Below are 12,190 nucleotides of genomic sequence, written 5' to 3' on the forward strand. Positions count from 1 at the left end.
ATCTTATGCTCTCTTGAACAATCAACTGTAGTTCCCATTTTAGAGAATAACTGTATGCATGACTTACATAACTGCTTACAATAACATGCTTCTCACATTTATCAACATTTTACTTCTCTTTACTTTGACATTAGAACAGTTTGTTAACCTCAATTCTTACACTACTTGTTAGACATACAGTATTACAAATTCAGTTTCTGAACTGGTTTACTCACTCTACCATAGCTTGTTACTCTACATCTTTTACTAGTCTCTGTGGGCAGTGAGCCATTTATTCGAACTGTGTCATCATCTCACTTTGTTTCTGGGTGCCTTGTTGTTTTGGCATCATCACTGCTCTCTGAGGGACATTGAAGCTGTAAGTGGCGCTGATTACGCCTTTTCATTTCCCCTTCTGGGCTACTGTTCATGTAAGAGCGCTCCGTTGAACTCTGCCCCATTACTTTTGCTGGAGACTTCCTCTGTTTTTCCCCATCCAACTTGACAAGGACTGGATCTCCTGGCTTTAGTGGAGGCTTTAGTTTCTGGCCACTACGGAATGAGGTTGCGGCCCAGTGTTGGTAATGTGTTCCTGAGTCTCTATCCCGTCAAAAGTTCTGCTGGGCTCATTCCAGTTGACACATTTGGGGTTGTTCGGTAGCTCAGCAATGCTAGTACTGGGTCCTTTTGACGTAGGATGGCTTTTGCTGACTGGACCGCACGTTCTGCATGACCATTACTGGAGGGATGATGTGGACTTGAAGTGGACTCACATGCTCAAAATCATACTCACAGCTAAATGACTGGAATGTTTCACTCGCAAATTGTGGGCCGTTGTCCGACACGACAACTTCTGGGATTCCAAATCGTGCAAATGTAGCTTTGAGCTAGGTGACGACTTGTTCAGCTGTAGGGCTCGATAGGTGTAGGATTTGTAAGAATCTGGAATAATAGTCTGAGAGTCCGATGTAGTTCTTTCCTTTGTACTCACATAAATCTAACCCAAGCGCTACCATGGTCTTTCTGGCAATGGAGTTAGATTCAGAGGTTCTTTTTTTTCTGTGTTCTTTTGTGTTTGCAGCAGAATGTACAAGTCTCAGTTTTCTGTTTTAATTCAGAGGACAGTCCTGGCCACCATACGGATGTGAGTGCTCTTTCCCTACATTTGGTCAAGCCCATATGTCAAGCCCATATGTCCTTCATGTGTTTGTTCGATAATTTCTCCTCGAAGAGACTCTGGTATGATGATCCGGTTTCCTCTAATAAGTAAGCCATCAGTCTCAGACAATTCACTTTTGAATGTGTGAAAGTCTCTCACAGAGGGATGTACATCATGAGCATGTTCAGGCCATCCAATTTAAATTAATGCTTCACTCTCTGCAATTTTCCATCTTGTTGCGTCGCTTCCCGAATTGCACTTATTTTGCCTTTTGAAGCAGGAAGGGATTCAAAGATTGCATTGACATAGCAGCTGACGTCCACTTCCGTGGTGCTGTCCATGGTGCTGCTTTGTGGGTTTCGTGATAAAGTGTCTGCTACAACAAATGTTTTACCTGGAGCATACTCAGCTGTCACATTGAATCTTATCAGTCTGAGTAAAAGTCTTTGGCATCTGATACATTGTCCAAATCTTTACAAATAATCAAAGGAACCAGCGGCTTGTGGTCTGTAATGAGTTTGAAATGCCCCATTCCACTTTGCTGAGATGTTCGCACGCCCAGACTCCTGCGAGACACTCTTTCTCTATCTGTGCATAATGACGTTCCGCACTAGTAAGGGTTCGTGAGCAGTATGCGACAGGCTTCCAGCAGTCTCCGTGTTGTTGGAGTAGCACTTCTCCCAAGCCGTAACTGCTTGCATCTGCAGATACAGTTGTTGGCCTCTCTGCATCATAAAATGACCATACTGGTGATGTCATAAGCGCTTCCTTTAGTTTTTGGGAAAGCTTGCTCCTGTGCTGAGTCCCAATTCCATGCAGTCTCAGTTGGTAGGAGTTCATATAGTGGACCTCCCAGTGTTGCCAGAAGGGATATGTATTTTCCCATATAGTTAATCATCCCCAGCACTCTCTTTAGTTCATGTACATTATTTGGGGCTTTGAGTTCAGCAATAGCTTTGACTTTCTTGGGGTCTGCTCGGACTCCGTTCTTGTCGACTACGTGGCCCAGGAAGTGCAGCTCACTTTTTCGTATCTTACCTTTGTCTTTATTTAATCTCAGACCGGCAAGTTCCATTTTTTTCATTACCTGCTCCAATCGTGTGTCGTGTTCTTGCATCAACGCTCCATATACGATGACGTCGTCCATGTACACTTGGACTCCTTCCAGACCAAACAACAGCTCTTGCATGTTTCACTGAAAAATCTCAGGTGCAATGCTAATGCCAAAAGGAAGTCTTTTAAAACAATACCGGCAAATGGTGTGATGAATGTTGTTAACCGGCTGCTTTCAGGATGCAGCGGTATCTGCCAAAAGCCACTTGCGGCATCTAGAGATGTGAACACTTTGGCTCCCGTTAGTTTTGCGAGAATTTCATCTGTTTTCGGCATCATGAATCGTTCTCTTTTGATGTTTTCATTCAGTCTTTTCAGGTCTACACATATTTGCACCTGTCAATTGGGTTTGATGACGGGCACCATAGGTGCGCACCAGTCTGTTGGTTGGGTGACTCTCTCAATCACACCACTAGCTTCCATCCTTTCTAATTCTTCTTTCACTTTCTGAAGCAGCGGCAATGGGACTCTATGGGCAGTATTAACAGCATATGGTTCTGCTCCTTCCCTGAGTAGAATCTTAACTGGTTCAGTGTTTAGCCTTCCGTGGTCCCCATTGTTAGTATTTACTTCTTCTATGTGTTTAACTAAGCCCATTTCTTTAGCCGCCCTTCTACTGAGAAGATTATTCACTGTTGGGCCCTTTACAACATATGTGGTCAGTTCGTACTGTTTCGCTTTATGTGGCTTCTGAATTGACCCACACATTTTAGCTGGCCTCCCGGACTGTTGAGTATGACATTTGCTTTGCACAGTTCATGTTTCTTTTGTAGATTCTGGAATGTCTGTCCGCTTATTATTGTCACATCCGCCCCTGTATCTATTTTAAATAGTACTGGTGTATTTTGTATTGTCACATTGACAGTCCATGTTTCTGTGCTGCCTTTTCCGGGCTGATCCAAGGTAAAATGAGTCAGATTCTCCATCTTCCCTCATGACTTCATGGACTAATTTAGTTTTGCACATGCGTTCCCAAGGGCCTTTCTTGTTACATCTCCTACATTCTGCCCTAAAAGCTGTGTCTTTGTTTTGTCACATCGGCTGCATTTGTCCTCGCTATTCCATATTTTTCCAAGTTTGCTCTCTCTGCTGTGCTCAGACCTGTAGCCAGTATGCTGTTTGTGTCTTCTGATCTCTCGAACGCTGCACATTGACATATGAGAAAATAAAACTTTAAATAAATACTTTACAATTATACAATTGTATTCAATATTTTCATTTCCACAAGTATATACTGTATAAATTAAACCTATGTATTCCAAATGTTTTGTTACATTTGTGCTTGAAACATTTTTTTTACTACCCTTAATTGAGCTTGTTAGTTTGCATTTATGTCAAGCAGAAAGTATGTGTATTTGTTGCAAGTGTAGTTAATTGTTTAGTTTTTATAATTAAGATGTGTAAACATTACTTAACACAATGGAACTTTTGGGAACGTTTAATACTGTACAAAAAATAAATAAAAAACCCATTGTGAAGCCTGTTACTCAACACATACAAATAGCATTACTTCAATTTAACGTGAATAGTTAGGTAACTTACTGCCTTGAAAGCAAGAACAATGTTTTATATATTTGAAGAAAATGACACTCTGCTCTCATACATGCTTCCCACCAAGCAAAGTTATTTTTTCTCATCCGTCAGGATAGGTGGTCCTTTTATTGCTATTGGGGCCAATAATGCAGATTCACAAGATTATAGAGGCTATTAACAAATTACAATTGTGCTACACAAGAACTCAAAAAACAACATCAGATGCTCACTTTCTGATGATTTAGTTATCATCAACTGACAACACCGGATGTCACTTTAGCTTTGCTTTCTCAGCCTCAACTCTTGCGTTTCAAACACACAGTTACAATAAGTGCCTAAGAAACGCTAACACACGTACGGGGACCAAGAGCCCAACTACAGCAAACGCTTCCCTCCACAATGGTGACTTCAAATGACCCATAAATCCTCAACATCTAAAGCTCAGTTAATTCTCAGTAAGAGCTTCTGTAGACGTCTGACTCTGACAGAAATAGTAAAAGTGTCTCTTATATCCGTGCTTAAGGGCAGCACAGTGTCTCAGTGGGAAACACTGGCTCCTCACAGCAAGAAGATCCTGGATTGAATCCTGAGCCAGAGAGTCTTTCCTTCAGGTCTGGTTTCTCTCACGATCCAAAGATGTGTGAATTACAGATGATAAGTTGTCTAAAGTGTCTAAAGGTGTGAGTGAAGTTTCTTTTATTTTCATGATTTTTGGATATTTCAGATATGTACATATATGATAATGGATCCAGTCAGACCTTTTGTTAATATCGGTGTTAAATTAATAGTGTCATATGTCAGGATCTCATTTCACTGCTAGTAATCAGTCGGAATTAACTGCACTGAATTGTAAAATGTGAACACGCCATTCATTCAAAGTGAGAGAGCAGCGATTTCAAAACATCACATTAGTCCAGACTCTTCCCTATGTAGGCAGGTGGGGTCTCATTTCCAAGGGGAATAATTTCACCCCTTTGTCTTGGCACTTTTCAAAGGAAAATGTGTAGGGGTAAGATGAAGGGGAAGGGGATTGGGTCTAAATATACATCGTTGTTCACAGCAGCTCCTACCTTCCGGCTCCCAGTGCCTCCTTTTCTGTCTCGAGCAACACGCAAAACGTTGGCCATCAGGCTACCAACGGACACTTCTATGGTGCCGGACTGTGACTTCTGGAAGGCACCTGAAAAAGTAACAGCAGTTGCCATATCTTGCTAATACTGATCAAAATAAAAATCATGTAGAGATTACATTTTATCATAAAAAGTGACATAAGTGGGTCAAAACTGTAGGTGAGGTAGATGCAAAAAAGAAAATATAGACTGAGTTACTGTACACAGAGACGAGAAGCGTGTCTCTAGCTGTAACTCTGGGGAGACTGTGAATAAGCTAATTTCACAAAATATTGGTGTGCTCCTTTAAGAATTATTTCCCCCCATGAATAATAGTAGTGTTATATGTAGATAAATTACACACTTTAACATTATTTGAAGTGACTGCATAACCTTGCTTAATAGTTTAGTTTTGGCAGACAGTACACAAAGACAATTCTGCCATCATAACAGAACCATTATAGGTAACCTCAGGTTAAGTTAGCTAGCTAGCTCAGGTAAACACATGGCAGTGAAAATATATCAACATAATTCAGGAAATTACACACCCCTTAAAATTAGGCCGGAGACACACTGCAGCGTGCCGTGAGCGTCTCGGCTGCGTGGCGTGTCCGTTTGTATTTCGGCTCCCATGTTAACCGGTTAGCGCTTGCATACTGCCAGCGTCAGCCGCGCGGAAAACGCGTGCATGCTTCAAATAGAAGAGACGCCTATTTTTCACGCGAGCGTGTTGGAAGCGTTTCTAGGCAAAACAGCATAGGAAAAGATGTTGGCATTTTGACACAAATACATATTAATAAATGACATTTACATGTTTGAAAGTCTTTAGGTTAACATAAATGCAGATATAGGCCTACTTATAATAATAAAAAACAACATAATTATCGATTTTGAAATATTAAACCTGTCAATACAGAACAAAATATTCTGTAGCCTATTTTGCCATCAATACCATATATATGTATGGTCAATAGGCTACTGCTGGCGTTGTCTTTGCTGTATCAATAGGCAATATATTTATATTTAACATGAAGTATAGGGCTTCCCTGTACATTAATAGCAGCAGCGCCGCTTCTGGTGTGCAAAGACAGAGAAAACGCCAGGCAGCCGCCCCGCGGCTGACACGCAGCAGAAACGCCACGCTTGCTGTGTGTCTCCGGCATTAAGCAGCCTATGCATAAGATGGTGTATTAACATAACATCAATAGCATGCTAGCTGGTTACTTACCAGGATTTGGAAGTGAAGGATTTTGAAAAGTTGAAGATTTTGAATGTCTCTCTGTGTCCCAATTGATTCTGAAGTAAAAAATGAATCCTTTATTGCCCAAAACGTCTTCAAAGCCTGCTTTGATATGCTGTCAGCTGCAATTTTCCATATGTAGGCTATTATAATCAAGTCTGGTTTGTTTGTCCAAGTTTCTCATGGTAAAAATCCATTTAAAAGAGGCCGGATTACCGTATCATAAGTGTGCAGATTTACGTCATGACTGGCTTGAGTAATAAAAAGACACCGATACTGAAAACAGACCCTTATTCTAGTTGGGAAATAATAATTTTGAGACAATTTGCAAATAATATTTGCATACATTTGAATCAAACATATTCTTAGTTTCGAGATTCTTCTTTTAGTGAATACATATGGTACATAGATCCGCTATCATCATTTAAATTCCCTAGTGGTTTGGTGGTAGAATCTTTGCAAACTATGTGAAAGGTCCTGCTTTATAGTAGGCTATATGCAATTATAATGTATGCTGTCATTTTAAAACGTGAACTAAATCTAAACATGCTAGGATTTAAATAAATAAAAACACACACGCAAAAAAAAAACAAAAAAAAAACCTAGGCCTACAACATTAAAAAACATTCAGGCTAGATCTTTCTGAATCTATGTTGAAAATGAGTCACATTGATTTACAACGAGTAATAAATATACTTTTTCAGACAGTGAACAGACATTGTTTTGACATAAATTTCACATCGATCTGATGTCTTATTTCCTGACATCAAATCAACATTGATTTAATGTCAATGATATTGACCTGAGCTCTGGGGACCAGAAAAAACATGTCAGATTGATACCTTTGTTGAGTCTCTATAAACCCAAATCTTGCATCATGTTTCGATTGTCAGGCAGTTCTGTGCCACTTAGTTAAGATGAAAGTAGCTAACTAAAGCTAACTCGCTAACGTTAGCTTTGGCAACAGTCTACAGACAAGCTGAAGCACAAAGCTGTGTGTAACTCTACGTAGGAAGAAAAAATATTAGACCCATTAAAGTATGATAGTCTGCTAAGTGCTAACGTTCCTTATTTCTTTAATACTTTTTAATAGCATTCTAACGTTAGCAGATTATCATACTTTGACTGTTCTAATGGTTTTTTTTCCTTCTTATAATAATAAGGTATTGCAAGCAAGTCTGAGATATAAGATCAGAATCATAATTAATGGCCAGGTATGTTTACATGTTTGACTTAGTGTACATACAAAGAACAAACATAAAGAAACTATATGTTTTTTACAGTCGTGAAAACTCTAGGGTGTGCAGTTGGCATCTTATCCCCAATGGAAAAGCTGCTGGGCCATCACGATTTGCTTGGAATGAGGGAAAGACTTTCCATTTCCCAGAGCACCTCAGCCATCTCCCTAAACAGAAGAAACAAATGGTCCCTACTCCTAGCAGTGGTGATGATGAGGGAACGGATGCTGACATGGTAATCGCAGAGACCCCACGTACTTCAAAAAGTCTTGTTGCTCTTGAGGTGGAGAATGACATGCTGAGGGAAGAGAATGATGAAGGGAATGCTGAGGGAATGTCCTGCTTTTTGAAGCGCTTCTTAGGGCTGGGCGATATGGAGCAAAAAATATATCTCGATATACGATATATATCGATATCTTTACAGGAAAAATAACCCCCTAAAAACTACAGCAAAAACAAATATGCCAAATACCACATTCTTTTCTTTTTTTTATTGAAGTGCAAAGAGGTAGTCAGTTCATGAAGGAACAAAGTGCTTTTGCGACATTTAAAAAAAAAACTCCCTGATTATATAATAATAATTTAACTGTAAAAGAAAATAAATAATATTGTCTTCTTTTCATTTATTTCATGCTTTCAAAAGATTAATCAAAGACTCCCCTTTTTACACTTAAAGTAAACAGTAAGCATTTTGCAGAAAGATGGGGGCATGACTGAGATATTAATAAACTGATTGTCATAACACCATTTCCTGTTAAATTTGTATCAAAATTCAAACAGAGATGTTTGTCATGAGTTCAAACTCATCATGTGGATCATGTAGGCTACACATGAGCTGAATTTCACTTCTTTTCCAGTTACAGAACGAAATATGAATGTCAGAAGGTAGGCTATATGATAATATGATACAGTACAACTTACAGAAGAACACCGCGTGTCTCAGGACACCCGGGATGTCGCGTTTTCCCCTCTTGGTTAAAACGTGAATAGACCTGTTCATCATAATCCCGTGATAAAGCTGACAAAATAATCATAGTAATGATATTGCAATACTTTTTAAATGTTTTCAAATGATATGCGATCATTTTGACATTTTAACCGAAAACTATGCGATCAGTTAGACACAAATCATAAACTGGCATGATTGCGACCGCGTCTCGCACCAGTAGTGTCAGTCACCTGACTGTGGGTGAAACGTGCGATTTGAACTAAGATGAACATTAATATTTCTTTATGAATTTTAGCAAGCAGTTGTGTTAGAAGGTAAACTGAGTCCTGAACAACGCGCGCGCTTGTCAACATGATAACTTCTTTCTAAATTTGAGCTACAATATCATTCTGATTGGACTGTACAAATGATGCCCCTAGTTGATCAATTGCTCCTGACTTTAATGAAGGTGCGTTCGGACTTGTAGTTTGGTTCGTTTGGTCCGGACCAAAAAACAAAACATATAGTCCTGGTCCGCTTAGCGTTCACACTGGCATTTTTAACAGCGAGCCTAAAGTTACCGAACCAAAGGCTCAGGGAGACGCCACAACCTGATTGGTCGGCTTATATGACGTAGGAGCTCGCTTACCGAACATTCAAAACAACACTGTGTGCTGGATTACTCACCATCATTTTATGCGTGTACATGTGGCATTATTTTTACCAGCTGAGAACTCATGAAGAGCTCATAAAATGTTCAAAACATTCAAAACAGCAGCAGGATTTCCTCCGTTGTATGCAGAAGAGAGACCGTCTCTTATGCAAAAGAGACGGCGCAGTTCTGTCGTCTGTCCCGACTAATGGGCAACACGGGTCCTTTGATGAGAAGAGCCAGGTTTGCTTTTGGTGCGTTTCTTCTAGCATTTTTGAAACATGCTCGTCGGACCAAAATTTTGATGAGGCACTTCCTCGTTGCTCCACGTTTGCCCTCTAACGTTAAAGTTACTCATTTTGGATACACCGATCTTTCCGCGTCGTTAAATCAGCTGACTTTGCGTCTCATCTTGTGACATTATGTCCGGTTTTTGGTCCGTCTACATGTCTTTGGTCCGTGTTGCGTTCATATATCAATCGAACCGCACCAGAGTTCGTTTGGAAGCGGACCGAGACCCATCTTTTTAGCGCTCTCGGTCCGCTTGTTTGGTGCGCACCAGGGTTCGGATGGCAGCGTTCACATATGTTCAAATGAACCGCACTAACCGAGCAATCGCACCAGGGTTCGTTTTAATCCAACCAAACATGACAAGTGTGAACGCACCCTTAGACTAAATTGTGGCCACGTAGACCTTGCAACAAGGTTTAATTGTAGCAGAGCCACAGTAACCAACATCTTTATCTCCATCATTGGAGCCCTGTATGATGTTTTGTATGTTGGTTTTCTTGAGAACAACATCCCCTCCACAGCCAAGAATCAAACATCGCTGCCAGATTGCTTCCAGTTAGGGGTGTAACGATTCGTTTTAACAACGATTCAATTCGGTTGAAATAAAACAGTCACACTGATTTAAATTTTTGGCTAAAAAGTTACTGAATTGATTTCAAGTCACTGAATCGTTTCGGATCATATCGTTCTAAATGAACCAATATCGTCCTTAAATCGTATCGACAACCTCAAATCGTAATACGAATCGAATCATTGTTAAACGAATCGTTCCACCCCTACTTCCAGCCCTTCCCTAACTGCAGGATGGTGCTCAACTGCACAGAGGTTGCTGTCTCTAACACAGAGAGGCTTGATGCAGTGTCATTTGTACAGCCAGTACAAACGACGGTGTGACGAAGTGAGTCTAGGTATGCAAATCACTCTTCACAGAACAGTACAAATATAATTTTATAAATGTTACAAGTGCAACACATTTGATAGGCTTATTTTTTTTATTCAACTCAAGGTGGGTTCATTTCCTTTTTTCATGCATCTTGCTTATTTAAATCAGGGAGGGAGGAAACAAGGAAAACAAACAAAAAAAAATCTCATGAAATCAAATCATCACATAAGCCTCAGTGGCTCACAAGTATCTTTCAAAAAGAGACAGAAGAATTTAAACATTTTCATAGGAAAGTCACAAGAGGTCCAAAACAAGATTTCTGAATATCAAAATTCAGGTAACGCATTTGAATGATCATGTTATCAAGCAAATTTCAAAAGAAACGTGATGTATGGGGGTGTGCTCGTATAAGTGTGTGTGTGTGTGTGTGTGTGTGTGTGTGTGTGTGTAGTATGGGTTAAATGTCCACTAACCCCATCCTTTTAGACAGTCAGTAGGGATTTAAGGCCTCGTTGAGTAGGAAGGAAAACTGTTCAAGGCCTACCTGAAGTCCAATGTGCACCAGAGGATTTTCAGTCTGACCAGGACAATCCAGTCAACCTCATCCGTCGTCACGGCATTCCAACCCCGCTCAGTTCAAAACGCAGCTGTAGACGAATGGCGTAGCAAACCTCCACATCTGTGCAACTGGCATGACATGGTCATCTGTGGGTTTGTCATCTCATTGTCAGCATCCTTTTTCCCCAGCATTTATGATCGATAGATACAGCTTACGTCGACCCAAACACCACTAGGGAGCAGCTTGCTGGAACTATAGTAGTTGAAGCACACTTCCGCAGTGCAGCAAACGAAGCACATCTCATCTGTAATCTTCAAGCACATCTATTTTTCCCACTCTTGAACCTTCTCAAGACTTCAGACAGTTCTAACCTCTCTTATGCTATCATTTGTCACCTCCAAACGAAAAACCTCTATCCTTGCTTCATCCTTCCACACACACACACACCTGTGATCCTTTTTGAATTCGACTTCCACTTCCTTCTGATTACTGACTCCTCCCACTTGTTGCATTGCATTATGGGTGCTGTAGTTCATTTCCGTTACAACGGACCATACTTAAGGCTTTAATTGGTGTTGCTCCTAAAGGAGTGATTACTTTTTTCAGTGACCTGTATGGTGGGAGTGCCTCAGACAAGGCAATAACAGCTGATTGTGGACTTCTCCAACATTTACATCCTGTTGATATGGTCATGGCAGACAAGGGCTTCACAATTCGGGACATTTTGCCAGAAGGAGTTTCCCTGAACATCCCGTCTTTTCTCGTCAATGCACAGTTTACACAGGAGGAAGTGAACAACAACAGATTGATATCAAAAGCTAGGATACATGTGGAGCGTTCAATTCAGCGACTGAAATTTTCACATTTTGGACTACATTCCATACCAGTTCAAACTAAATATAAATAAGATACTTAAAGTGTGTGTTTGTCTTACAAATTTACAAACACCCATTCTCCGTGAAATTGGATGAATTAAAGGTATAGTTCACCCAAAAATTAAAATTAGCCCATGATTTACTCACCCTAAAGTCATCCTAGGTATAAATGACATTCACCCTTGGACTTGTTTGTATTCGTCTGAAGGAAGAATGTCATTTACACCTAGGATGACTTTAAGGTGAGTTAATCATGGGCTAATTTTCAGGTTAATGAATATAATATATATGTCTGTATATAAATAACTGTATAACTGTTCAATTTTCTGTATAACTGTTAAGGTATCAAGGCTTATTATATATTTAAGTACTGAGTAATATTATTAACTACATGTATTTACTAAAGGGCTAGGGTAGGATTTGGTTGAGGGTTAGTTGCGTGTGATTATGCATAATTTACTGTTATTTCAAGTACATGTAACATGTAAAAAGGACATTGTTAAATAGTGTTACCTTTACAAGTTCTGTGTGTGTAGCGTGAAGAGCCTACAAACTTGTATAATAAATAAATTACCTTGTATGAAATGCTAAATTGTCATTTATTTTCACATTTACCAGTTCTTACAACTGT

General features: G+C 39.9%; 1 pseudogene; it reads left to right on the forward strand.

Moving 5' to 3' along the window:
• Positions 1 to 7,339: 7,339 nt before the first annotated feature.
• On the forward strand, positions 7,340 to 11,655 carry LOC137049553 (uncharacterized; annotated as a pseudogene).
• The last annotated feature ends 535 nt before the right edge of the window (positions 11,656 to 12,190 follow it).

The sequence above is a fragment of the Pseudorasbora parva genome, chromosome 2, assembly GCF_024679245.1.
Source record: "Pseudorasbora parva isolate DD20220531a chromosome 2, ASM2467924v1, whole genome shotgun sequence".
NCBI lineage: Eukaryota > Metazoa > Chordata > Actinopteri > Cypriniformes > Gobionidae > Pseudorasbora > Pseudorasbora parva.